At 43.6% G+C, this 24,965-nt stretch overlaps 1 long non-coding RNA gene across 1 annotated transcript; it reads left to right on the forward strand.

The window, feature by feature from the left end:
* The first annotated feature begins 1,199 nt into the window (after window positions 1-1,199).
* On the forward strand, window positions 1,200-2,209 carry LOC138513114 (uncharacterized). The gene is made up of 2 exons (XR_011281712.1): window positions 1,200-1,312; window positions 1,838-2,209. It is a non-coding gene; the product is annotated as an uncharacterized lncRNA (long non-coding RNA).
* The last annotated feature ends 22,756 nt before the right edge of the window (window positions 2,210-24,965 follow it).

Below are 24,965 nucleotides of genomic sequence, written 5' to 3' on the forward strand. Positions count from 1 at the left end.
CGGTAGTAGGACATTTTAAATGTGGCCATTGTTCAGTTTGTGCTTTAACATCTAACTGTAAGTCGATTGAACTTAATGGCAGAATATGGAATTTAAAACACTTTTCCAATTGTGCCTCAGATTGGCTTATCTATGGCATTAAATGTCCGTGCAATTTATTGTACATAGGAAAAACCAGCCGCGCTGTACGGCTTAGAATTTGTGAACACAGGTCGTGTTTGAAGAATAAAATCGAGAAAAAACCCCTGGTGTCTCACTATATTGCGGCAAAACATAATTACACTGATTTTAAATGGTTTGTCATTCAAAAAATCTTACCCTCCCCTAGAGGAGGTAATAGAGATTTAGCCCTGAGCCTAGCTGAACAAAGGTTGATATATAATCTGAATACGGTCAGCCAGGGTTTAAATTCTTCTGTGGAATGGAACAGTTTAATCACATGATTTGGATCATTTATGAGGGTACTAGATATCCATATTTCCGTTTGTTTTACTCTTTGTCTCCTTTGGACCTCTGTTTGGCCATATGGTGGCTGTTTCCCGTTGTGGATGCGCTACCTGGGGGCACCTCTGGTGGACCTTTGCCCACGGGTCATTTCGGGCCGCTTTTGACCTTTTGGTGTAGCGCCCTTTGATTTCTGGGGGTTTTCCCCTGTATGTTTTGCCTCCATTGCCATCAAGCAGTGACGTGTGGCTTAAGTCCATGCCTGCTACGAGACAATTACAACACTGTATCTTTAAATCAATGAGCCCCCGCCTGCCGTTACGTCAACGCTGAGACCTATTTAATCCCGTCCTCCGCACGTCTGTTGGTCATTAGTCTTTACAACACGGCTGCGGCGAGAGGATCGTTCGTCTCGGAACCAAGGAGTGCAAGGTAAGCATTCGTATTCCACACACCTCAGAGTAACAAGCTCGCTCTCGCTAATAGCGTGTTTTCTGACCAGTTCTTTGTGCTCTGTATTTCTACAGATTGCCTGCACACTAACTGGACAACATGCCCTCGACTACACAGATTCTATTGCTACTGGGGTCCTAGTGTTGGTATTAATTTCCCGATCGCCTCTTCACATTAAAAATTACAATTGACGTTTTCCTTGTGAACAGGTATATAAAAATAGCGTTTGTTAAAAAGTTTGTTCATGTCTAACAAGACCATAAGATTAAATACTTGCTTCTTATACTTTACTTAGGATACGTTGTGAATTCAATACCACAAATGCCGTTTCTAAGCTCCACTTTGGATGTGTTAAATGATGCCTAGCGGGATTTTCCTCCGGTTATGTGCATGATTCACTCGACGATATCCGGATGTAAGTCTTTCTTCGCATGAACACTATTTTTTGTGTCCCGAGGTTTGATGGAACACTGTCCTTTGGGATTAACAACCTGATAAATGACATATTAATAGCAAAAGAACTAATTCAAAATGACTGGCCATTTCCTACCTATTGATGTAGGTGACGCTATGAATTAACTAGATGACTAATAATTAGGCATTATGGGTGACATTTTTGTCCCTTAAATGGATCATCAAGGTTTATTTTTTCACTGTGCTGATCACACTCGACCCAGGAGCTATTGGTAAGGGGTGGATTTTTTCTTAGATGTCACACAAGGGTATGTTAACTGTGGTCCGTGGTAAACACGGTAGATATACTATCTTGGAGATAGAATACAGTTTGATAGTTTACCTACATAGTTTTTGTGAATAAAATAGACAGCCAATATGAGTTTTGTGTATACATTAGAACCTATGCATGGAAGAACATTTTAGTCTTATTTTTGAAGTCAATGCTTGATGTCTTATAATTAATTGCATATATATGTCTTTTTAGATCTCTGATGCCAATAGTAAATTGTCCATAAGGCTCATCTTGAAGAAATGTCCTGTCCTGATGATGGCCACTACATTTATCCCTTGTATGGACACTTGAGAAACTGTCCCATCTGATTATTGGCCGAAACATGTCGACATTTTTTATCTCATGAAATGTCTAAATTTTAGTCATTTTGTACAACTTGTGTATTAGGATTAGAAAGTATATTAAGTTTATTCATCCTTTATGTCTGTTTTCCTTGTTGGTTTTCTGTTACGTATAACCCTGCCTTATTTTTCCTGACACTGAGCACTGTACCTTAATTTTGTGTGCCTTCTTAATATGTTTGACATCCCCTATTAAAATTATGTTTATTTATGTTCATGCATATGGTTCTTGATATAACTGCTGTCTCTACAGATTAATGCTGTCTTGTAAATATATATATGTGTGACAATAAGTTTCCAACCTATCTTTGAGGTTAGAGTAGTGAGGGGTAAGCAATTCTCTAGTGTCAGTTTTCTGACACACCTATATATTCCCTTGTTATTTATCCCTATTTTGAGAATTGCTCCCCCGTTAACAAAAAACATTGGGATTGGGCCTATTTTTCTATCACATGTTTTGGACAGCCCTTGGCTGGAAGGCCTCATTGACAGGCCATTTATCCATTCTCGAGTCAGACACGCACGTCTTGTAGTGCCTTAGATCAAGATGGATAGTGTCAATATTTTGACATTCTCGGAAGAATACTATCAGAGACTTCTGACTTTACCTACCATAGTAGCTACAGATACAACAAATGAGACTCCAGTCGCAAATAAAGACGATTTGGATCTATTGGTACAAAAAAAGAAAAAATTGATTCGCACAGAATCTCATGGACAGATGATGCTTGCCTATTTAAAAGCAGGTATAATACCTGAAGGGTTGCAAGTAAAAAATATTCCAAGAGTGTTTTTAGACAATCCTAAATTTAAGGGACAATTTAGCGCTGTGGGCAATAAATGCTCACGTGATTATTTGATTTTGATCATCGATACTTCGGTAGAAGAGACGACCAAACAAAAACTGGAAATTGAAACTCTTGAAAACAAGATGATAGGTGATAATCTTATAAAAGATATCAAAGAAAAACTGACAAAAATTGAAGAAGAAATAGTTAAATTTAAAAAATTTACTTTAGATAAGAAAATCTGGAAATACAAAAAAGACAATGAAAACTATAAGGAAATCACTACCTATCCTTATCTTGCTCCCTCCTTTTACGATGATCAAAATAAACAATCACAGAGCAGAAACAAAAACACAGGTCGCCCGAGGAACAAATATGTGAGTTTCTCTAATACATCTAACACCACGTCAAGTAGTGATTCTGACAACCCTTCTACCTCTAGCGGTTCCAACATCAACAACCCAGCCCTTCCTTTTTTTCGAGGGCGAGGGAACAAATCACGCCCATGGCATCAAGGGCCTCCACGGATGCAAACTCGCAACTGGAGGGGCCCTCCTCAGAACTGGTGATTCCCATTTATAATCTGTCAAATCATGTTCTCACTGATGCCGAAACATCAGTCCTTAAAAATGGACTGAGTTTTGTCCCAACTACTAAAGCAAAGGACTTTGACACTCAGGTTGAATTGTATAAATTCTTCCGTCTAATTCGCCTAAAATATTTTTTTAAAGATGGCCAGCCTTCTACCAAAACATCTAGTACTACTGGCCTCAAATTACCGTCGCACTTCACTCCATCTAATGCTATGGTTAGTCCGGCTATTCTAGCCTTTGAAAATAAGATCCTAGAAAAAACTAAACATCTTTTGAAAGACAAAAATCAACATAAAGACAATCTCAGTAAGAGCGAACGCATCGCTCTAACTGCTCTACAAAATACCTCGGCGTTCTTAATAAAACCCGCGGACAAAGGCGGAGGTATTGTTCTGTGGGATACTACATTGTACTCCACAGAGGTTATGCTTCAATTGAATAATCCAGTATTTTACCGTAAATTGAATCATGACCCTACGGGGTCCATTCGGGAAGAAATCAAAAGCCTGATGGACCATGCCTTGCAAGAGGAATGGATCGATCAGGATGAACATCAATTTCTCATTAAAACATCACCTACCATTCCTGCTTTTTACCTCCTCCCGAAGGTTCATAAAAACGAGCGTACTCCACCGGGCAGACCGATTGTATCAGCTATCAATTCCATCCTTGAGCCACTTTCCATCTACGCCGACTATTTTCTTAGACCTTTTGTGTTAAAAATGAACTCTTATGTAAAAGATACCACTAGCATGATTAATCTAATATCTGAACTTCATCTTAACATCACAGATCTTTTAGTTACTTTAGACGTAACTTCTCTCTATACAAGCATCCCACAGGGTGAATGTTTAATGATTATGGAGACTTTTTTGAACAAACGGACGGACACACTGTCTAAAGTACCTACATCATTCATCATGGAGTGCATTAAAATTGCCCTCACTGAAAACTTTTTTCTTTATGAAGGGACCTTCTATAAACAAATTCATGGGACAAGCATGGGGGCGACTTTTGCGCCAGATCTGGCCAATTTATTTATGGACCATTTTGAAAGCACCTCTATATATAATCCATCTAATCCTTTCAAAGACAACATCTTAAAATGGTTTCGCTATATAGATGATGTGTTTATGATTTGGCAGGGGGATCTCCCCCGCCTATATTCCTTTTTAGAATGGCTAAATAATCATAATCCACACATTAAATTCACCATGACTTTTGATACAACCACCATCCCGTTTTTGGATCTCTCCATTTTTAAAACTGAAGAAGGCACTTTGAACACCAGACTTTTTCGTAAACCTACGGATAAAAACACACTCCTCAGATACAACAGTTTCCATCCCCTTAGTCTACGAGAAAATTTACCCATCGGGCAATTCTTAAGACTAAGAAGAAATTGTACTGATCTCGGTGACTTTATCCGAGAAAGTAAAGATCTAAAGCAACGGTTATTTACTAGGGGCTACCCCAAAAAATGCATCAATCGAGCATATAAAAGAGCTAAATATGCCAATAGAACTAGATGCCTTCATCATGAGCCCATGGTTACAGAAGATAGAATAACGTGTGTGAGCACGTTCAGCCCCATCAGCAATACCTTACGCAAAGTTATCAAACAACAGTGGCATATTTTGACTACGGAAGAATTCTGCCCTGCCCAACCTAGGTTTGCTTTCAAACGGCAAAAAAATGTAAAAGACCGCTTGGTTCATACCTATCCAGTTATATGTCCACATATATCACAAACTACCCTGTGGAACCTTCCACCGGTAGTAGGACATTTTAAATGTGGCCATTGTTCAGTTTGTGCTTTAACATCTAACTGTAAGTCGATTGAACTTAATGGCAGAATATGGAATTTAAAACACTTTTCCAATTGTGCCTCAGATTGGCTTATCTATGGCATTAAATGTCCGTGCAATTTATTGTACATAGGAAAAACCAGCCGCGCTGTACGGCTTAGAATTTGTGAACACAGGTCGTGTTTGAAGAATAAAATCGAGAAAAAACCCCTGGTGTCTCACTATATTGCGGCAAAACATAATTACACTGATTTTAAATGGTTTGTCATTCAAAAAATCTTACCCTCCCCTAGAGGAGGTAATAGAGATTTAGCCCTGAGCCTAGCTGAACAAAGGTTGATATATAATCTGAATACGGTCAGCCAGGGTTTAAATTCTTCTGTGGAATGGAACAGTTTAATCACATGATTTGGATCATTTATGAGGGTACTAGATATCCATATTTCCGTTTGTTTTACTCTTTGTCTCCTTTGGACCTCTGATTGGCCATATGGTGGCTGTTTCCCGTTGTGGATGCGCTACCTGGGGGCACCTCTGGTGGACCTTTGCCCACGGGTCATTTCGGGCCGCTTTTGACCTTTTGGTGTAGCGCCCTTTGATTTCTGGGGGTTTTCCCCTGTATGTTTTGCCTCCATTGCCATCAAGCAGTGACGTGTGGCTTAAGTCCATGCCTGCTACGAGACAATTACAACACTGTATCTTTAAATCAATGAGCCCCCGCCTGCCGTTACGTCAACGCTGAGACCTATTTAATCCCGTCCTCCGCACGTCTGTTGGTCATTAGTCTTTACAACACGGCTGCGGCGAGAGGATCGTTCGTCTCGGAACCAAGGAGTGCAAGGTAAGCATTCGTATTCCACACACCTCAGAGTAACAAGCTCGCTCTCGCTAATAGCGTGTTTTCTGACCAGTTCTTTGTGCTCTGTATTTCTACAGATTGCCTGCACACTAACTGGACAACATGCCCTCGACTACACGGATTCTATTGCTACTGGGGTCCTAGTGTTGGTATTAATTTCCCGATCGCCTCTTCACATTAAAAATTACAATTGACGTTTTCCTTGTGAACAGGTATATAAAAATAGCGTTTGTTAAAAAGTTTGTTCATGTCTAACAAGACCATAAGATTAAATACTTGCTTCTTATACTTTACTTAGGATACGTTGTGAATTCAATACCACAAATGCCGTTTCTAAGCTCCACTTTGGATGTGTTAAATGATGCCTAGCGGGATTTTCCTCCGGTTATGTGCATGATTCACTCGACGATATCCCGATGTAAGTCTTTCTTCGCATGAACACTATTTTTTGTGTCCCGAGGTTTGATGGAACACTGTCCTTTGGGATTAACAACCTGATAAATGACATATTAATAGCAAAAGAACTAATTCAAAATGACTGGCCATTTCCTACCTATTGATGTAGGTGACGCTATGAATTAACTAGATGACTAATAATTAGGCATTATGGGTGACATTTTTGTCCCTTAAATGGATCATCAAGGTTCATTTTTTCACTGTGCTGATCACACTCGACCCAGGAGCTATTGGTAAGGGGTGGATTTTTTCTTAGATGTCACACAAGGGTATGTTAACTGTGGTCCGTGGTAAACACGGTAGATATACTATCTTGGAGATAGAATACAGTTTGATAGTTTACCTACATAGTTTTTGTGAATAAAATAGACAGCCAATATGAGTTTTGTGTATACATTATAACCTATGCATGGAAGAACATTTTAGTCTTATTTTTGAAGTCAATGCTTGATGTCTTATAATTAATTGCATATATATGTCTTTTTAGATCTCTGATGCCAATAGTAAATTGTCCATAAGGCTCATCTTGAAGAAATGTCCTGTCCTGATGATGGCCACTACATTTATCCCTTGTATGGACACTTGAGAAACTGTCCCATCTGATTATTGGCCGAAACATGTCGACATTTTTTATCTCATGAAATGTCTAAATTTTAGTCATTTTGTACAACTTGTGTATTAGGATTAGAAAGTATATTAAGTTTATTCATCCTTTATGTCTGTTTTCCTTGTTGGTTTTCTGTTACGTATAACCCTGCCTTATTTTTCCTGACACTGAGCACTGTACCTTAATTTTGTGTGCCTTCTTAATATGTTTGACATCCCCTATTAAAATTATGTTTATTTATGTTCATGCATATGGTTCTTGATATAACTGCTGTCTCTACAGATTAATGCTGTCTTGTAAATATATATATGTGTGACAATAAGTTTCCAACCTATCTTTGAGGTTAGAGTAGTGAGGGGTAAGCAATTCTCTAGTGTCAGTTTTCTGACACACCTATATATTCCCTTATATGCAGACCCTACAGCTTATAGCGATTTTGCGATCCTTTTGCGATTTTGTTCCTCAAACAGGATAAAAATGCATTTTTTGGGTCGCATTTTACAGCAGCAGGCACCTGGAGGGCCTGTCTGTGATGCTGGAAATGCATCGGAGGGACAGGGCCTCTGTATCCTTGTCCTTTACTGCTTTTTATCGTGTGTTCTGTCGTGTTTTCCACGCAGGAGTTCATGTGGGACTCCTGGTGGTGCAGCTCTCTCTTTTGGTTTGGTGAACGGACCCGTGGGATACTCTTATGGCACCCATGGGTGGGGGTACAACCCTGTGCCCCTAGTGTATGTTTTTGGGCACCTGTGGGTGGCCCGCAGAGCAGGGTATGGGCTGGTGGCAGCTCCATGCTGAATTTGACAGGTGCGCGGAGTATCCTCCATTTTGGGATACCCCGGCCCTGCCATTGGGATCCGTTGATTCCTGATGGAAAACAAGATGGCCCCGGTGGCCTCTTGCTTTCTATTACCCATTACCTTGTTTTCCCAAAGTCCTGGGATGCCCTGACTCTGTCCCTTCCCCCTGACTGGCTGTTGCGTGGAAATGCCATATATGGTGTTGTTGTGAAGGCCCGGCCAGACTAGCTGGAGCCTTCCCGGTGATGTATGTTGTGGGTACCTCCTGTGGGTGGGACCTGGGTGAATAGAGTGTGTGACGAATATGCATTCTGTGTTGTGGATGTCTAGTATCTGGTGGTTGACACAATGATTGAGACAGCCCTGCCCGAAACCGGTATGAATGCAGCTTGGAGTGTTGAATGGCTCGGTACTTGTCCCAATACACATAACTTGTTGTGAGAGTCTGGAGAGAAGTGAATGGCCTGAATACCTCGTTTGCCTGATTGGCTGCCTGCCTGCATGAATGCCCTTAGTCGTGATTGGATGCTTGAGTGTGACCCAGCGGAATGAATGGGAGATCAACAGTATATCTGGGGACCTCTCACTGCTAGGAATCGTGTTCAGAAGCTGAAGGTCACTACGACGAGTAACTGGAGTAACTGACGCTTGACCTTGAAGCCCTGCTGGACGAGAAGAATTGCTGTTGCTCTCCATCACAATCTGAAAGCTGTTGTACCTCCAAGGACTGACCCAGAGAGGACCTGGTAAGGCGCCCTCTTCCCGAGCTACGAGGGACCATCGTGCACAGCTGATCTTTGCCAAAGCTCCCTGGTAGACAGACCTTCGACAGACTGCCGACCCGAGACGGGGACTGCCGCGGAATCTCAAAGAGAAGCACTCGGACTGTTGTCCTCCACTGTCGACGACCGCCGTCGCTGACCAGAGCCGCCGTGCTCCCGTTTTGCCTAAGAAATTCAATTGATCATCAGACGCTCTCGTCTGCATCGTTACCCGCTTGTCTCCCGCTGGAGAAGGCCCGACCGTCGACGCGCCGAGGAGCATCCGCCGGTGGGTTTCCCGCCACCCAAAGACCACAGAGAAGCTGACGACTCAATGCCCTTGCTGGGCCACAGTTCTTCATCATCTCTATGCGGTCCAGAACTATCGCCACCGAGGTGCCCCGCGCGCCTCTTCCTTGCAGGATGCCAACGCTCTGTCGTTGACGAGCACTGCTAGGAACGAAGCTGCCACTTCACGGCCATAGTTCAACCTGTTCACCGTCGGATGTTCGACGACCCGTGACTCCCGCCTGAAAGGGAGGCACTCAAGAAGGATTGGTCGACGTATCGTCGGAGAACTCTACTCCACCAGGTACATTGGGGGGGTAAAACATTTAATAGGAAGAAGTGAGACTATTGAACATATGGACTGGGCTTGTGCGATATATCTTATTTTACAGGTTGGCCAGGTGGGGGGATCTCCACACAGAACTGTGTCTAGGTAACGGGGCCAGCATTCTGCCTATTGTTTCAACCATCTTACGTTCCTGCCTATCCCTATTGCTGGTTTCCACGTTATCAATCTGTATAACTTTTTAACCGTACAGTTGATGCACTTTAATGAGATTCGATAACATTAGTGGTACCACTTTAGAATTGTATATATTTATCATTATTGACTTCCGAGTACAAAATGCGTTATTGTGATTGTGTACATACCTGTGAATATTAATTATATAAAGACTGTGTTTTCAGTAATACAGTGTGTGGACATTCCTTTGTGGGGTTCGGGGACTACACTGTACTTAAAGGATAGTTCCGGGACTTTTTTTTTATTGTCCCTACGGTTCGGCCATGTGTTTTTAAGCATAAATCGGTAGATCGTAGAAAACTTTCCTATGGACCTTACCTGACTTTTCGTCCATTAACGCACTCGAAATCAGCCGCCATTTTGTGATAATCCTATCATTTCCCCCCATTGACCTGGCTCACCTGCGTTTGCGGCACTAAATCAAATCCCCCGCCCCTGAGCCTGACATCAGCAGACGCGTACCGCCCATTTCCATTACTCTCTCTGTGTTACTTTGAGTATTCTGTGACTCGTTTCTGTGCTCTGGTCAGCTACCTTCGCCGCTTCTAGGCCTTGTGAACACCTGTACCATCTCTGTAAATTATTTTACTTTCTTTACCACACAATGGCTACAATAATGCCGTATATGTACGAGCCCGAGTACACCGAGGAGGAACTACTGGAAAGGCAAGCACGCGAAAACGATGGGGATTCGGACGGCAGTTGGGAGGACCAGTCAACGGATGAAGAGCCTGGACCATGTCGCATGGACGGCGTCTCCACCTGGTGCACGTGCAATCGGTGCGAGCTAATGCCAACTGAGGAGGAGAACTGCTGCTGCCGTGAAAATTCCGGGTGCTTGGCCTACATTTCGGAAGGCGAGCCAAGTCCGCAATGCATCACCGAGCTGCCAGAGTTCAGGGAAGCCTGCCTCTCACGGACCGTGTTGAGGATGATGATGGTGCTTATGCACGAACTTCGCGGCACTGTTCGTCCGCATAATCCGAGTAACGAGTAAGTATACTCTGGTTGTGATGTCAGTGATGCCACTACTATTTCATGGTCGTCTCCCACATATAAAATTACATCTACATATCATTCGAACGCATGTAAATTGGTTCCATATTGTGCATTTTCTAGATAGAATTTTTTTCAAAGCAGAATGACATTTTTTACCTGAATCGACATTGATAAGAAAGTTTTGTCATTTTAATACAGTTTGCATCTTTCTTTTTCACAGGTGGTACAGGCTGGTGGCCTATCGTTGCTTCACTTGGTGGCTTCACGGGAGGCTCGGACACCGCGTTCGGAGAGTAATACCTGCCTGTGCGGTACTTGCCATTAGACAACATTTCCCCAGCGACAGTGGACAATACCGCAGATTTTCCCTGGATGTGCTGCAACCAGAACTTTACAATGTGTAATGTTTATTATTTATGTTCAATTGAAATTAAGATCTAAAATAAAACCCAACATATATTTTAACAATGGTTGTTTTGATTTTTTAAATGAATCTAGTGTGTCTCCATTGAATAGTCTTCCTGTGCCTTGTCTTGTCACACCACATGTCTCCGGCCAGCATCCTCCCTCACGCTGGCCGCCCACCTTCAATCTACATAACCGTTGAACCCATATGCAGCAGACATACATATGTTATTTTGCGGGTTGGCATCAAGCCTTGCCTCCTCCCCCAAAAATACTTACCACACCACTTTGTTCAAGCGTTGGCAATAAAAGGCCGTTGGATTTTATTGATACAAAACATGGTTATAGGTAAATAATCAATATGGTTGATCATAATAAATCATACTTTTGGGCACCGGGTACAGAGATGACCCCCTCTGGCCCGTGCCGCCTTGCCACCACAGGCCAGCCTGCTGCTGACTAACTGCCTAGGCATCCAGGGTCTGCAGGGTGAACTGCACCCATATATTCTCCTGGGAGGGTGAGGTATTTATAAACTCACCCCACTGCCTTCCATGTACTAGATCCTGCAGCCTGCCTCTTACATGCAGTTAGATGGTCTCTCCTTGGTGAGGCCCTGCGGGAAACGAGTCTTGTCTGCACGACCACCGCCCCAATCCACCCCCCGCCCTATCAAAGGCAGTTCGCACCGGGGTACTTGCGCTGGCAAGTGGAGCTGTCAGGGAGCGATAAAGGCCAAGAGGTGCCAAAGACCATGTACACTTCAAAGTGGTCTATAGAGCATGGGTTGTTGTTCCCATGTCTACCTCCAGACCCCGTGTCTCCTGCCAAGCATCCCCCCTCACGCTGGACGCCCCCCTGCAATCCACATAAGTGTGTCTCCATTCACGAGTCTTCCTGTGTCTTGTCTGCACGACCACAGCCCCAATCCACCCCCCACCCTATCAAAGGCAGTTCGCACCGGGGTACTTGCGCTGGCAAGTGGAGCTGTCAGGGAGCGATAAAGGCCAAGAGGTGCCAAAGACCATGTACACTTCAAAGTGGTCTATAGAGCATAGGTTGTTGTTCCCATGTCTACCTCCAGACCCCGTGTCTCCTGCCAAGCATCCCCCCTCACGCTGGACGCCCCCCTGCAAACCGCATAATGCCACGACATATTCACGTCATTCATTCACAAACACACCCCTGTTTCGAATGCTTTATAACCCACTTCATATTTCTAATGAGAACTTCTTTGCGCTTTGCTAGTCAACCCGTGAAGGTGCTGGTTATCTGCTCTTCGTCTCTGTGAACTTCCGTGACCACTTCGAGCAAACTCGTCAGTTTGCAACCTGTGAACTGCTCCCTGTTCTACGACAAGAAACTACTCTGATCCCTGCATCTAACTGTTTGTTCGTCAAGGTAAGGCCATGTACCATAATCATTTTGCGTCCAATTTTTTAATTTATATCTATTTGCTAGTAGTCATCAAATTGCATCCATGTTTTCTTTTCGTTCAAGACAGTACATGCAAGGAACTAGTCACATGTTCTGAGTTTAGTCAAATTATTTTTCTATTTTTTTAAAGTTATTCAAATACTTATCCGCATGTGAATAATGTGTATAGTTCCAAGAACCAAAACGAACCTTGCATTGAACCTTTTATGTGTCATTTAATTTTTTAACACATTGGTATTCATAGAAAATTGTTGATCTTTACTTTTCAGAACTTTCCACAATGCCTGCCAGTTCCATTGGCGGTTGCCCTTCGAAGACCCATAAAAAATCTGAAGGTACTATAATGCATGTTTTCCCTAAAACAATAGATCAGATAAGAGAATAGGTCCGATATTGCGGATATCCACCGTCTGAGCTTGAAAGTAGAGTCCTAGAAGTCTTTGCGGACAAGAGGGGTGATCGATACCGCATCTGCAGCAGGCACTTTAGCTCAGACATGTACTCCACATCATTGCTAATAAAGAAGAACACACCGCGAGCGAAGCGAAAATTGCTCTCAACCGCTATTCCCACTCTATTCGTCCACATCCATCCACTGGTGAGTCAAGTTTACGGATTTAGCTCTCGGCCTTGCGGTAGTGTGTAGCATTAGCTAACAATAATTTCCCCATTTATGTATCCACTCAATATGAAGGCGGAAGATTCTCCATCCGTGTCGTTATTGCAGTCATCAGCCACTTCAAGCGCCTATCGGGTAATCTTACTTAGCTATTCTGCCACTGACTTGTTTTAGGCATGTAAATCAATAGTTTTAATTTATCGTGTAATTATTTTACCTAATGGTACACCCTAGTACTCGTCCTCTAGTCTTTGTTTTCAGTTATAATTATTGTTATCCAAAATAATGCAAGTACTGTCTTTCAGGGAGATGCTGAGGAGTCCAACGCATTGACGACAACCGTTGATGTCACTCAGATGCTCGAGGTACGTTTCCGGACAGTTCCATCGATGGAGATCATCAGATCTTGCATTCTTGTAGCGTGATTGTTACACACAATGTTTCTTTCGTTTTTAGCCATTGATATGTCCTTCTGTCGTCGCCCTCCTATGTGTCTTCTTTTTTCAATATTGTGTTCATTACTAATGAAAGTCCTATGTTTCAGGGAGTCGATGGAGCATTAGTCCAAGAAGAAGGGGGAGCATGCAGTTACGGGTCGGCGCAATGTTCTACAAGAACATCACCCCTAGTAGTTGATGCAGATCTCTGGGTGGTGACACTTCCAACGATCGAGCAAATCAAATCATATTTAGATATCCATTACTTATTTTAGACAACTGATCATTTGTGCAGGTCTATTTAGATGAGCCGTTGACGCCTGCACAAAGTTTATGTTCTTTTTAACAAAATAGAAAACCATACTAATGCAATTACTGTGTTTCAGGGAGTTGCTGAAGCGTCATCTTCAATAATATCATCAATGGAAGTCTATGCGGAGCCCGAGGTATGGATCTTGACAGTTCCATCTAACTAGATCGACAATGCGTGAATAATTGTCGTTTGAATGTTCTACACAATGCGTTCATTCGTGTTTTGCTATTGAGATGTACGTGGGTATTGGTCCCCAAGTACATTTTGTGTTTTCAATATTATTATACATACTAATGAAAGTTCTATGTTTCAGGGAGTCGATGGAGCGTCAGTGCGTGATGGATGTGCTTATCATGAAAATATAGTCGTTGCAGCGCAAGAGGAAGTGGAGACATGCACACACGAGTCGGAGCAACAGCGTCCTGATGTTGAAGTTCGAGGCAAGAAAGTTTCAAAGAAAAGAAAGCAAAAGAAGGTTAGTGTCCTGGTCACTATATTATGTTGTTTTTCACTGTTAATAGTTCAATACTGTAAGTTGTGTTTAAACTGAACATCCCTTTTCCAATCTGTCCTCTAGTTGCGAGTGGGTGTACAAACTAGATCTACACAGACAGTGAAGCGAACGAGAGATGTTGCTTGTCAAACCTTTTGGCAGGGACTTGAGACTGGAGATGCATCGTGCCAATGGGAAGAATATGAAGTGATTGACAACGGAGCTATACCACCACCAGCCATTGATAGTGAATGTCCTCCTGGTGGTTCGGATGCAGTCGGAGATCAATTCACAGAATCCACACCCACAAAAACTAAGACCGCGAGAAAGTTGAAGAAATTGTTTTATTCACCCATCGCCGGAGAAGGAACAGATGTTGCAATGGAAGAGAATGAAGTGGACGACAATGAAACACCATCAATATCACTGAACATAGCGGAAGACGATATCAGAGATTCTACCTTTCATGTGAGTGACATGTCCTCAACGTTACAGGCCGAACCAGCTGGGATGCAGAGTGACAGTATAAGGAAAGAGGCCAAATTCATTGTATTCGATAGTTGTTTGATTGATATTATTATTAGGATGAAATGTGGGCATTCGGTTGGTGGGGAAGTATGTGGGGAGCCATTGATTAATGTGACTCGTGCAATTCGAGGCACTAACCTTAAAATACATGCCACCTGTACAAAATATCATCCTTTCTCATGGTCTGCACAACCCATGCTGGGGCAACTGCCAGCAGGCAATCTACTTTGTGCAGCGGCCGCACTTTTTAGTGGTTCAAGTTTTAAAAAGTTAGAGTATTTCTTTCAGTTTGTGGGAATCCATTTCATTGCGAAAACTCAGTTCTACAAATACCAAATCGATTATCTATTTCCAGCCATTAGCGAAGCTTGGCGAATGGAAAAAATGTCTATTGATAGTGCATTCGCGGGCAAACGGTTCAGGCTAGCTGGTGATGGACAGTGCGACAGCCCAGGATTTTCAGCCAAGTACTGCACCTACCACTTTCAGGACATGGAAAGTAAGAAAATTGTGAGTTCGGTGGTCGTGCAGGTGTCACAAAGTACATCCTCAGTGGCCATGGAGAAAGTTGGCTTTGTAGCATCATTGCAAGAACTACAATCGCGGGGAATGGTGATCGACCTGATAGCCACGGACAGACACGTTTCAATTGCCAAGACAATGAGAGAAGAGTACAAAAATATAAATCACCAATTTGACGTATGGCATCTTGCAAAAACAATCAATAAAAAAATGTCGGCTGCAGGTAAAAAAAAAGATATGCAAGGTATTTCACAGTGGTCCAAGTCAATCAGCAACCATCTTTGGTGGAGCTCAAAAACATGTGGAGGGTCGTTGGAAATTCTACTGGAAAAATGGCGGTCAGTAATGCTACACTGTAGCAATGTTCTCCGCTGAACCACAAACCAACATTTCCACAATTGTGAACATGGCCATTTGTCCACAGAGGAGGCACGGAAGAAGAAGTGGTTGATTCCTTCATCACCCACTCACAAAGCCATTGAAAAAATTGTATTTGATAAAACTATAACAAAAGATTTGAGGGGACTCACGGAATTCTGCCACACAGGAGATTTGGAGGTGTTCCACAATATGTGCCTAAAGTACAGGCCAAAACGATTGCATTTTGGCATGGAGGGCATGATAAATCGGACTCTTCTAGCGGTCTTGGCACATAACCATAATGTTGGCCGTCAACAAAGTAGGACGACCGGAACTTTAGGGACGCTTCGCTACAATAAGGCCTTCACTAAAAGAAGTAAACAATGGGTGATCAAACCAGTGTTTCAGGATATGCAATATGAGTTTATTGAGAGACTTATTGTTGATGTCCTAGATAGGCACATACATGGAGTTGTGAACGAACCTGTGCAGGGGACAACTGCATTGCCACCCAACATTGCCTCTGTTCCATGTCCACCTAAAGCAGAGCTCATTGAGAAATACACATCACGGTTTAAATGATTGTAATTTGATTGTCTGTTCTCTCGAGCCTCCTCATGTTGCAGGCCCATTGAATATGTGTATCTATGTAATGTGTAAATAAAAGTGATTGCTCAGTGTACATGCAATGTGTCTCTCCACCGTTGCCCCTCCCTTCACCGTGCAGTTGTGCGAACCACCCGGGTGTCACCTGTGACTTTGCTCTGGAGTCTCCTCATGTCGCAGGCCCATTGAATATGTGTAGCTATGTATTGTGTGAATAAAAGTGATTGCTCAGTGTACATGCAATGTGTCTATCCAACCTTGTTCATTTGCGCATTAAATTAAACCAAACAGTAATATAAATCATTTTTCAAAAAATATAGAATGTCTCCGTATTTATGGTTCTCTGGGGCTGCAAATGCACGCAGACAAAATGCAAAGATGGAGTGTAAATTTCAAGTCCTGTGAGATGGCCTTACACTGAATGTAGCTAACTAGGAATGTGTGCTCGTTCAAAGTGAAGGTCAGCTGCTTTGATTTTTTGCTCGGGTGCCGGAATGGCCCACGACTCAGTATAAGGTTCTATTGTTATTTGACCTTGACAGGCCGGGACCATCCCGAAAGACTTCTTTTTGGGGGTGTGGTGCAATAACGTAAACGATAATGAATATAATTTCAGAAACGAAAGCCATTTAATGTTCGTTCATTAGAAGAAATAACGTCGGCATAGAAGGAGTGGTATTTCGGGGCTGCCCTACGCACAGACACAATGGAAAATGCAAATATAATGTAAGTAACTCTTTAGATGAGTTTATACCGCAATTTAATTACTATACAGTAGCTTTAAAGACGGGTTAAGTTGTACTTGTTCGTTCTATGTGGCATATTGTTTTGTACCGCGCACTATCTTGAGGAGAACCATATCCTTTTACGGAAGCACCTCAAAACCTTCCTCTTTGCTTCTGCTTTCTCTCTCCCTCTCCCCTGCTACAACTGGTCCACTGTCTGCGACCTCGGTCCTGGGCCCTTCCACTCTCCACCTGCACTGCCTCCCTGTCAACCCCTGCACTGGGGGACTGTCTCAGTATCCTACAGCCCCCCCTTCCCAGCACTTGTTCTGCACTTACCTTGCACTCGCCACCAGCTGGCCCTATGTATTTATTATTTTATGCTACTTACCTTGTACTCCACTTCCCCCCTCCCCTTCCCCTTGCACTTTTACCTTCCCCCTACCCCTGCACTTGCGCGATCTGAATGACACCTGGCCTAGTAGGATCGTTGTCTGTCTTCTCCTTGTTCCCCCCCCTCCCTGGATCGCCACACCTTGAAACACTTGTGTATAGGCGCGTTGCAAATGCCATATTATATCATATCAGTGACAAAGTGGTCCACTGGCGCTCAGGCGGCTCTGAAAAAGGCGGAGGAGAGGGGGTGGGTTACTGGAAATGACGTATAATACCCAGTTTCACTGTCCTAGCTATGAAATAATTTCCCGACCTAATATATAAAATGAATAATTTTAATAAAGATCTGATGGTGAGACTAATTTCATTTTTTATGTTTTTAAAACAGGTACATCCTTCATTATTGTATGTGTCACGAGTACCAGACACCGGCGGATGGCTTTTACAACCGCCAGTTGCTTCTCCGCGTGAACAACGTTACCACCCTGACCATTTTATGGGACGATTGCCAAGTACAAGTATGCCCTTACGCGGTACTAATGGCTAGATGCAACATACATACCGTTGTGGTGGCCTAGTGCCTCGTTGTTGGAACAGCCATGCGATTATCAGTGCGACCGAAGAGCTTATTTTATCGAGAGCAAAGAAAAATGCAAATCGCTGAATATTCTCTAAACATTTGATGTAAAATAAATGTACTATACCAAATTTACAATCTTGCGGTTTGATTTAAAAGTACAGTTTCATATTCCGAATTGTGGCGCGCTGTGTTGTGAGCTGATCTGTGTTGGTTTCCGGGTTCTGTGTGGAGTTGCGTAGAAGACGCCTGGGCGCGTTTGCCTACGCAGCACAGTCACTTCACGGATAGAGGCGGGGAATATGAATGTTTTGATAAAGTCTGTTTCAGGGGCGGGGGATATGATTTAGTGCCGCAAACGCAGGTGAGCCAGGTCGATGGGGGGAAATGATAGGATTATCACAAAATGGCGGCTGATTTCGAGTGCGTTAATGGACGAAAAGTCGGGTAAGGTCCATAGGAAAGTTTTCTACGATCTACCGATTTATGCTTAAAAACACATGGCCGAACCGTAGGGACAATAAAAAAAAAAAGTCCCGGAACTATCCTTTAAGAACCAGCTCGCATCACCTCCTGAGAATCTAGGCCTTGATTGCTCGTCCATTACTACCTTATAGAGAATCTTGGCTGGGGTCTTCTGTGCCTCTCCTCTACCATATAGAGAGAAGTACACCAATCTTTACACTGGTCCCTGTGAAAGGCGCTGGGAGGGTGGAGAAAACTATTGGGAGAGCGATTCTATTCAAAGTACTGCCCATTTTGATGACAAAAATCTATCGAATGTTACATTTTGACCTATTTCGTCCAGTACTATTCGATTGGTTTTTATAAATACTGAACATGTGTTGCGGGGGTGTCACCCGCTCCCCATGTTCAGTATTTTTGGTCTAGGGTGGTTGCACAAGTGTTTTCCCCTTTTTCCTCAAAATTGGAGGCAGGGACAGAAAAAAAAGAAAATAACGAAAAAGGGACCCTGCGGAGTCGGATCTGACCCACGTTAGAGGGACGGATCTGGCACCGCAGGGATGCAGGGGAAGCGGCAGCGACCCAGCAGTTAAGTAGGGGAGGGGGTGGGGTGGTGGTGAAAGGTACATTTTGGGTTGTTTGGCTGAACTGCAAATCAATTTGCAGCGAAATTGACTACGGTCAATTCCGACGCAAATACACTTCGGTCAAACAACCCAGAACACAATTCAAGGCAGCTGGCCAGCACACAATTTGCGCTACAGCTCAAGCCTGTGGAAATGCGCCGGTCACCTTTGAGAATGAGGTGACCTGCTCATTTCCAAAAATGGGTTGTCTAAAAATAGCATATCCTCTGTTCTTTTTTTAAATGCCCCATTATTTGAGGAACTGGGTCAAAATCTACATTTACATTTATTTTTTAAATGGTTACACTATGAGAGAGAGGGAGATTGATGGGTGAGATGTGAAGTGATAGGCAAGAAAGCAGAGAGAGAGCAGTGGGTCAGAGGAGGAAGCGCTGCACAAGAGAGCAGAGGAAGCAGTAATGCGGTCGGCCAGAAATCTGAGAGCGAGCAGAGGTACAGAAAGTAGAGGGAGCGTATGGTCAGTGAGCCGGAAAACGGAGAGGAAGCGGTTGGCCAGAAAGAGGCAGTGAGCTGCAGATTGAGAAAAAAGATGAGGGAAGAGTGCAATAGAATGGGAGAAAGGATGCAAGATTCAGAAGCAGCACAAAAGAATGAAGGACTGTATATTGCGGGAGGAATTGTAGAGTGTAAGGTGTGAGTTGGGAGTATGATTTGGAGTGTGGCAGGGGCTGGGTAGTGCAAATTGTGACTTGACAGTGTGACATAGCGCGTGAGTATTTGTATGACAGAGTGAGTTAAGGAATGCAAGTTTTGATGGAGAGTTGGTGAGATGTGTGTTGGTGAGAGAAGTGTGTGGGTGTTTGGGGGATTGGAGAACATAGAAGGGGAATATTTTCAGCATTACAATTGATAATGATCAATTTAGTTAATGCTATTAAATAGGCATGAACATTAAACCAGAAATGTAGACAAATCAAACACTGTTCTGCCAAGCCAAAGACATCTGGGGCTCTTCCTATTAAATTAATACAAAAGATACATAATAATGATACCCTGGCTCTCTTGTAGCCTTGCACTCTGCCTATTTCCTGCAATGTGGCAATCTTACACCCTCCAGTTAATACAAAATGTCCTGCAAAAATGCTGCAATAAATAAAGGTTTGTGCCGCAAAATTTCCCATTTCATGCCGCAAAATTTGCCATTTCATGCAGCAAAATCCTGGAAGGTCTGATATATGCATTGCCGCATCGCCTGCAGTCTATTCACTATGTAGCCAGCCTTATGATTACTTTGTCTACTTGCGTTACTGTGTCTGTAAATTTGTAAAATGGCTTTGCATTTTCTTCAGTGATTCTCCGTGTAATCGTCATTTCGCTCCCATAATGTTGCTTACTTCACAACTTCGCCATCAGATTCTATAAGGTCTATATTCTTTTTCATTGACATCTCTTCTGGGTGCGTCATTTCTGCTTCATGTGACGTCACCAGTCTTCTTTAATTCACTTTCACATTTCTTCTGGAACTTCCTCCAGAAGACCATCATTTCTTCGTGGATACATATAGGGTTTTCTCAATGGATACCTTGTTTCAACGACTCTTCGAAGTACAGGTACCATTACGCTGCCAACATATAGCCAGGATGGGGGTGGGACTATCGGTAGGGGTACTTGACTTCTCCTCTACAATACCATAGCAGAAATGAAAATAATCTGCTGGTCTGCAAGAACGGTCCATAAAGAAAGAAAAGAAAAAATCAACAATTATTGCAAGACATAAGCAAACCACACCACCCCTTGCACATAGACGTAAAAGTATGGGTTGGTGGCTAATACCTGTCAATAACACCAAGCACAGGGAAACTGCCAATTACTCACAGAGTCGCCCGATTTCGTGACTAGCCAGATCTCTCAGATTGGGTAATAGAAGATAGACCAGGGCCCATCCTGGCCGGGGTCCCTTCCTCACTTGAAAATGAGGGAGATCTTCCTTTAGATACACCCCTTTGCTGTTTTGAATTTAACAGGACAAAGGATACATCAAATGAAAGAGCAGGAGAAACACATCGCTGTAACCCAGGCTAAGAGGAAAATGGTAGAAGATTGGACTTGGATATGTAATTCAGCACAACAAAATAGAACAAGAGTGGAACGACTAGCATACACAAGTGTGGACTCTATATTGCGGTAACATGGGACATGTGTGACTCTTCTCCCATGGGATGATATCTGATAAGGCTTCCTAACCCAGTTCCATCTTACAAAAAGGAAAAGAGAGAATCGAAGAAAAGTAAACAATCACTAACAATTCCTGTGAAACAACAAATAATAGTACCTAGGAATGTTGTAGCACCGTGCATTTCCAAGGCAACAACCAACAGTGATTGAAAGGAGATATAGCATAACGGCAGGAACGAAAAAAAAATGTTTTCTCTTCTTTTGCCATGGAGGTAAGTTGAGAGTTGGCTCACGGCCCTTCATGGGCGTGACAGTATCCACCTCCATAGGGACTGCTACCCCTTGGAGGCAAGGAAACGCCCCAGCAAAACCTGTGCATAGTTATTGGAAAGAGGTTCCCAGGTTCTGTCCTCAGGACCGTAACCTTTCCAGTCCACCAGATAATACAAGGACGCAGCTCTGTATTCTATATCGAGGATAGCTGCAACCTCATATTCCTCAGAACCGTTCACCACCACCAGAGCTGGGCGAGATAGAAGGCGCCTAGTAGCAGGATGTATCCGCCAAGAAGCAGGTAGATCCAAACGCACAGCAACTGGATTGATCAAAGTAGTGATGGTATAAGGACCAATGAAGCGTGGAAGGAGAGTTCACTTACCGGGGATCTTGAAATTATGGGTAGACAGCCAGATGCGCATGCCCACCTGATAGTCAGGAGCCTTTGAGCGATGAGCGTCTGCAATGCTTGGCGCACACCTGCGCCTGATTGAGATGGGCCCTAATGTCGCTGTGAAGAGACACTGGGTCATGGACACAATCCCATGCAGCAGGTATATCCACCAGGATGGACGGGTCCAGAGATTGGGCACTTGCACGCTGACTGTACATGGCAAAAAATTGAGAAACACCTGTCGAGAAATGGAGAGAATTGTTGTAAGCGAACTCCGCAGTATGCAAGAGCACCAACCAGTTCTCCTGAAACTGTAGGCACAGGCAATGAAGATATTGTTCTAATGTTGCATTAAGCCATTCAGTCTGGCCATCAGTTTGTGGATGGTGTGCACTGGAGAACCTGTCTTCAATGTGGAATGAGTCACTCAAGGCCTTCCAAAAATGCGATGTGAATTGAGAGCCTCTGTCAGTGACAATGACAGACGGGAGCCCAAAGAACTGAAAGGCATGCTGCAGAAAAAGGTCAGCAACAGTAGGAGCTGATGGGAGTCCAGTGCAGAGAACGAAAATGGCCATCTTTGAAAAATAGTCTACTACGACCCATATGGTATCGTACCGCCGTACCAAAGTCAGATCCACAATGAAATCCATGGAGATCAATAACCACGGCTTATGGGGCACAGACAGAGGCATCAACAAACCCATCGGTTTAGAGCGCAAGACCTAACATTGCGCCCACACTGCACAGGAAGAAACGTATTCGGCCATATTGCGGGACATCGACGGCCACCAACACCACCTTTGCAATAGATCAAGGGATTTGCGTTGACTAGGATGAGCGGTGAACAGGGAGTTATGGGACCACTGCATGGCCCGAGATCGTGCATCGGGGGTAGGAGCATAAATCTGTCTTTGGGCATAAGGCAGGTCATTACAGATTTCCAGATTCAGATCCTGTATCTCAGCTGGGTTAAGGGAGACACAATCTTGGATTGCCTTTTTCAGAGTTGGTTGAGGAGTGCAACCACACACTCCGTAGTGAGGAAGAACAAGCAGACCTGCCATGTCATCCTTAACTGTGTCGGCATGTAGGCTCAAGATCGCATCCGCTTTGGTGGGCAACTGAGCTGGACGGTAAAATAAAGGTCAAATAAAGACAAGAACAAATGCCAACATGTTTGTCTAGCGGTTATGCATTTCATGGTCCTAAAGGCCAGTAGGGGATCGCTGATCCAAGTGAACCGTGACCGTGTGTAGGGCCCCTAGTAAATGATGTCTCCATTACGTAAATGCATCTTTGACAGCCAGCATTTCTCTCTCCGTAGCAATGTAATTTTTCTCAAAAGAGGAGAGTTTACGGGAATGGTATGTAATAGGGTGCACTTCCCCAGTGTCGGGGCAACGTTGGTAGAGAATGGCACCAACCGCCACCCCAGAAGCAGCTGGCTCCACCAGAAATGGAAGATCAGGATTTGGATGCTGCAGGACCGTAGCCGTTGTGAATGCCATCTTCAGGGCATCAAAAGCAGTTTGGGCTTCATTGTTCCAACAGAAAGGGACCTTGGAACTGGTTAGAGAGGTCAAAGGGGCCGCCAATGCAAAGAAAGAATGGATGAAGCGTTGATAAAAGTTAGATAAGCCCAAAAAAGACTGTAAAGCTTTGACAGATGTGGGTACTGGCAATTCAGAATTGTGTTGACCTTGGACTTGCTCATACGAATACCATTGTCAGTCAAACTGTACCCCAAAAACTCCACTTCGGTGGAGTTGAAGACGCATTTCTTGGCTTTTACAAAAAGATGATGTTCTCTTAGGCACTGGAGGACCGAACAGACATGATTGAGATGCTGCTAGTAACTGGAAGAAAAGATCAATACATTGTCCAGATATATCACAACATATTGATCCAGCATGTCACTAAAAACATAATTCATAAAAAACTGGAACTTGGCAGGAGCGTTGCAGAGTCCGAATGGCATAACCAGGAATTTGAATATCCCATAACGAGTCTTGAATGCCGTTTTTCATTCGTCGTCGTCACAAATTCTGACTAGATTGTAAGCTCCTCTGTGATCGAGTTTAGCGAACATGGTAGAGGTACCCAGCTGGTCAAGAAGTACCGAAAACAGTGGTAAATGATACTGATTTTTAACAGTAATGGCATTCAATGCCCTGTAGTCTATGCAGGGCCTCAGTTCCCCCTCCTTCTTAGGGACAAAAACAGGGGTGAAGCCGCAGGGGACTTGGAAGGACAGATGAACCCTGTGAGGGCTTTGTCAACGTACTCCTGCAGGACCTGATCTTCCTGCAGAGTAAGTGAGTATATGCGACCTGAGGGTATCTTAGAACCCGGAAGCAAGTCAATCATAAGGGTGATGGGGGCAATTGATATGCCCCTCCTTTGTCAAAAACATCCAAGTAATCATGATAAGCCACTGGTGTTACTCACTGGAAGAGGGAGTACAAGGACAGGAAACCGGGAGTTTGGATTTGGAGAGAGTTGCTTGAAGAGCTCAGGTTGGAGCCTCCACCGAGCCTCCTCTCTGTGAGGGAAATAAACTCTTTTTGACGATATGACCCCTTGCTGGATGTAGCACCAGGCAAGAGGACCGATCGCCCAAATGAGCGGGGAGAACACACCGCCACGGACCCAGCTGCAAGAAAATGACAAAGATGAGATTACTAGTGAAAACAAGTCAACCCCTTTTTTAGCCCTTCTATCTCTTTAGAATACCTGAACAGACTCCCTTTACTTTGAGGAACAGAGTAGAAAGACCTAAGAAAACAAAAGAGAATTAACTATAATCTAGACTACCAAAATATGTGAATAGTGATAGATACAGTACCAGAATTACCAGTGGATCTGGATGTGAGTTGACTGATAACAGCAGTGGACACAACGTCAGGTATAAAATAAGAAAAAGGGGAGGTTAGTAGGGAAACTAAACCCGTACGGCACGAGGGTCACACTGGTTTCGGGATGGTGCACCAGCAGCAGAGCGTCCTTGTGTGCAATAGTCGATTCCACTTCAGAGAAGATGGCAAGGAAGACAAGCTAAACCAAATCCAATATGTCAATCCACAGTCATTGCGAGTTTCAGGTTCATTCAATTGCCACAGAGCAATGGGTGTCAAAGAAGCAGGATTTGCCACAGGAGGTATGAAGGCAGTATTTGAGCG

The sequence above is a fragment of the Ambystoma mexicanum genome, chromosome 12, assembly GCF_040938575.1.
Source record: "Ambystoma mexicanum isolate Mex_15411 chromosome 12, UKY_AmexF1_1, whole genome shotgun sequence".
Classification (NCBI taxonomy): Eukaryota; Metazoa; Chordata; class Amphibia; order Caudata; family Ambystomatidae; genus Ambystoma; species Ambystoma mexicanum.